Raw genomic sequence first — 4,663 nt, forward strand, 5'->3', positions numbered from 1 at the left:
GTTTGTTTAATTTTGGTACTCTAATCTGTAATTTCACCCTGATATCTACTGGAGTAGAAGATTTTCAGAAAGTAAGCCCAAAAAACATAATGTTTCCGGCTATGACTTTTATGCTTCTCTCTTCAGTTTCTTTATGTTCTTCCTTCTTCGAGAGAATAACAAAATAGTCCTTGCGTATCACTTGAACGGTTTTAGTATTTTAAGTTTGTTAAGAGTGAGCACTTTTGAGTTTTGATCTTGTTTAGCCATTTACCAAGCTATGATTGTTAAATTTATCTGAACTATAATCATCATCATTTGGGTGTGTTTTTGTTTTTTTCTTTTTTTCTCCATGGAAGAAGGTGAAGCTAGAGCTTGATGATGCTGATAGGCAGGTCGGGCAGGGCGGTCAACAAAAAAAGTGGGTAATTTTTTTGAGAAGGTTAACCTTATCAAAGAAGAGGTCTCCAATTTACATGAGAAGGTTACCAAACCCGGGGGCCTCACTGTTGCAAACTCTCCCAACAAGCCAGTTGAAAGCAAGTCATTGACAGCTGGTAAAATAATTGTAGGTTTTGAGGAGGAGACAAACTGGATACTTAGGAAGCTTACAAGGGGACCGACAGATCTAGATGTCATTTCAATCACTGGTATGCCGGGTTCGGGTAAAACTACTTTGGCATACAAAGTATACAATGATAAATCAGTTTCTAGTCATTTCGACATTCGCGCTTGGTGCACAGTCGGCCAAGAATGTGACGAGAAGAAGTTGTTGGAGAAATTTTTTAATCAAGTCACTGGCTCGGATGCGATTCGTGATGTTGCTGATAAGCTGCGGAAACATCTGTTTGGAAAGAGGTACCTTATAGTCTTAGATGACTTGTGGGATACTGACACATGGGATGAGTTAGCAACTAACAAGACCTTTCCCTGAAGTTGAGAAAGGAAGTAGAATTATTTTGACGACTCGAGAAAAGAAAGTGGCTTTGCATGGAAAACGCAACGGTGATTCTCTTAACCTTCGATTGCTAAGACTAAAAGAAAGTTGGGAATTATTAGAGAAAAGGGTATTTGGAAAGAAAGTTGTCCGGATGAACTATTGGATGTTGGAAAAGAAATAGCCCAAAATTGTAAGGGGCTTCCTTTGGTGGTTGATCTGATCACTGGAGTCATAGAAAGGAAGGAAAAGAAAAAAACTGTGGCTTGAAGTTCGAAATAATTTGAGTTCCTTTATTTTCAACAATGAAGTGGAAGTGATGAAAGTTATAGAATTAAGTTATGACCATTTACCAGATTTCTTAAAGCCGTGCTTGCTTTACCTTGCAAGTTGGCGGAAGGATGCAGAAATTGGAGTCATTCAGTTGAAAGCGTTATGGTGTGCTGAAGGACTTGTGGATCAGACAGAGATGAAGAGTGTGTAAGAAGTGGTGGAGGTTATGGTAAATGTTTTCAATGAGATAGGTTATTATCATACTTGCCAACGTCATGATCTTGTGCATGACTTTGTTTGAGAAAAGCAAGAAAGGAAAAGTTGTTTGACCGGATGTGTTCAAGTACTCCGTCTTCTTCAGATTTGTTGCCACATCAAATGGTCATTAATTATAATAAGGAGCACTTTGGGCTTAACAATTTTGTCCTGTCGGTTCAGAAAAGAAAAGGCTAACAATTTTGTCCTGTCGGTTCAGAAAACACCTCTATTCATTGAAGATAACTGGAGGCAAGCTGGATGACAGTCTGTCTAATATATGTCACCTAAGACACTTGAGGCTTCTTAGAGTGTTGTACCTGGGTCCCTCTTTTATCAAGGTGAATGATTCTTTGCTGAATGAAATATGCATGTTGGTTGGTTCATTTGAGGTTCTTATGCATTCAGACAGAAGTTAAATCTCTGCCTGCATCTTTTCCATACCTCTGGAATCTGGAAACTCTGTTTGTGGACCATCCTTGGTACTACTACCTAGAATTTGGAATCTTGTAAAGTTGTGAGTGCTGAGCATAGAATATAGTTCATTCTTTGATTTGGATACAGATGAACCAATACTGAACGCAGACGACTCAAAGTTAGAGAACTTGAGAATGTTAGGGAGACTCAAGCTTTCCTATTGAGAAGAAACAGAGGATATTTTCAAAAGGTTTCCCAATCTTCAATAGCTATCATTTTTACTCGAGGAATCATGGGATTGTTCAAAGAGCAATATTGGTTCCCAAAATTAGATTTCCTAAATGAACTAGATTACCTCTGGGTAAAATTTGAAAGTTCAAACAGAAATGACAGTGGGCCCTCTGTAGCAACAAACGAGCCGTGGGATTTTCACTTCCCTTCGAATTTGAAAGAATTGGGGTTGTTAGGGTTTCCTTTGACATCTGATTCACTATCAACAATAGCGAGACTGCCCAACCTTGAAGAGTTGTTGCTTTACAACACAATCTTCCAGGGGGGAGAATGGAACATGGGGGAGGAAGACATCTTTGAGAAACTCAAATATTTGGGTTTGGAAGAAGTGACTCTTGCTAAGTGGGAGGTTGGAGAGGAATCCTTTCCAGTTCTTGAGAAATTAGAACCGGAGGGATGTCATAATCTTGAGGAGATTCCGTCTAGTTTCGGAGATATTTGTTCATTGAAAATTATCAAACTTGTAAAGAGCCCTCAACTTGAATATTCTGCTCTGGAGATTAAGAAATATGTTGAAGAAATGACAAGAATACAGGATTCAGGTCCTTGTTGACTGATTAAAGCTTAAGAGGTCAGAATTATTCAAGTGTGGGTAGAGTATCGCGGGTATATCACCCGGGCATCTGCCTAAATCATCCGAAAGGAATCCACTATCCGTTTTACGTCAATCAATAGTAAGTTTTGTGGAAAATTGTAGTATGAGTATTTTTTGCTTTTACTGGTGAAAAAGTTCTGATCGTTGCATCTGGAAGTAGCTGTACTTCTAAAGTTCAATGTGCTAAACTTTAGAAGCTTTTGGTTATCTCTGTCAGTTCATTCCTCTGTTTTTCTTTTATTAGATGGTATTTGACTTTAGAAACTAAACCAGAAATTGAAACTAGTTAAATTTTTTTAAAGATGTTTAAAAAGGTAAATCTAACGTTGAATCTAAAGATGTTTAATCCCTCTGTCATTCTTTTTGGGACTGACTAAAAAGGAAAGTGTCATATAAAGTGGGACGGAGGGAGTATTATACATAGTTTTAATGAATTTGCGTCATTGAAAGTTGTGAGAGTTGTATAGCAGTAGAATTATATTAAACATCTTGTTATGTTCAAACATGGAAAGAGTGCCATATGAAGTGGTGGAACGAAACTAATTTCATATTTAGAGAAACTAGTTTGAGACATTTTCTTAATTTACTCATAGCAACTTGTAATGTCAAAGCCACCCTTTTGGTGATATACCCCGTGGATGTGATATAACCGATTTTCTTTACTTGAACAGTGAAAAAAGTTTTATGCGATTTGTTAGATTTTCTTTTACGTGTAGTTCCCAGCTGTTAAAATGCCTAGAATTTACTGAACAAGCAAGAATTCGTGATTATTTCCCCTGATATCTCTTGTTTACCTGCTTTTACTTCTATTTCCTATTGTGTGTGCGGGGAATAGTTACGATTATTCGGATTTGTATACTTATGTAACTCCCACTTTGCTGCAGGAATCTAAGAAAACTGGACTTGGGAGAAAGGAAGTTGGAATACCTGACCGGCAATTGGCTCAGTCATTTTCCCGATAGCGACACATCACCCGTCTCACTTAGCATATCTTGTTAGGGGCGATTTTCCAAGCTCGAGGAAGAAGAAGTCTTGGAAATGTACAAAGCAATAGAAGCCTATCTCCTCCCTTTTTCTGATGCATATGGTTAGTGTTCCGAGAAATGCTATCTGGCCTTTGTTATGTTGTTTCCAAGTTTGTTTTCTGCGATTTCGGTAGTGTTGCCTCTGGTTTGCCAATAAGTATCTTGTCTAAGTATGATATTGCTTAGTAACTTTGATCAATAAATGATCAGGTTAAACTTTTGTTTTCCCCAGTTCCAGTCACCTATTTCCTTTGCTATAAATTTATCTTCAGTTTCATAATGTGGACTAATCATATTGGAGTCTTGATGTTTAATACATATATAGAACTGTTATATATGGTTAATTCTTTAGTGCTTTTGAAGTACAAATTTGACAATGTGGATTCGCTTTTAACATAACAGAGTAAAAAGCTGCACAGGCTACTACAATTGTTCCGATAGCTTTGAAACAACAGACAAGAAGCTCATTAACAATCTAATGCAAGAAGATTCGGATGGGGATGAAGAATCTGTTGCTCAGTATTCTTCAAGTGTGGGTAGAGCAGCGCGGATATATCACCCGGGCATCTGCCTAAATAGTCCAAGACAAATCCACTATTTGTTTTACGTCAAGCAATATGTGGAGTAACTCCTGATATATCCACTTTCCTTCTTGCTTTTATTTTATACCATTAATTTGGCATCATTATTTGTAATATCATTATACAATGTGTTATAAACATTTTGATGATTATAACATACGTATTTGTTTTTTTTGGGAACGGTCCTTGCTTTTTACATGTTAAGGAAGGTTGTCCCTCGCTGGGATTACTTATAACGTAAGGTCTGACTGTCCCTACTTGTACTTTCCTCTCTGAGGGATTTTATTATTAATATAATTTCACGCAGGTT

General features: G+C 37.4%; 1 pseudogene; it reads left to right on the forward strand.

The window, feature by feature from the left end:
* The window catches only part of LOC132049057 (late blight resistance protein R1-A-like), a 4,868-nt pseudogene extending 205 nt beyond the window's left edge, over window positions 1-4,663 (forward strand).

The sequence above is a fragment of the Lycium ferocissimum genome, chromosome 3, assembly GCF_029784015.1.
Source record: "Lycium ferocissimum isolate CSIRO_LF1 chromosome 3, AGI_CSIRO_Lferr_CH_V1, whole genome shotgun sequence".
Lineage (NCBI taxonomy): Eukaryota > Viridiplantae > Streptophyta > Magnoliopsida > Solanales > Solanaceae > Lycium > Lycium ferocissimum.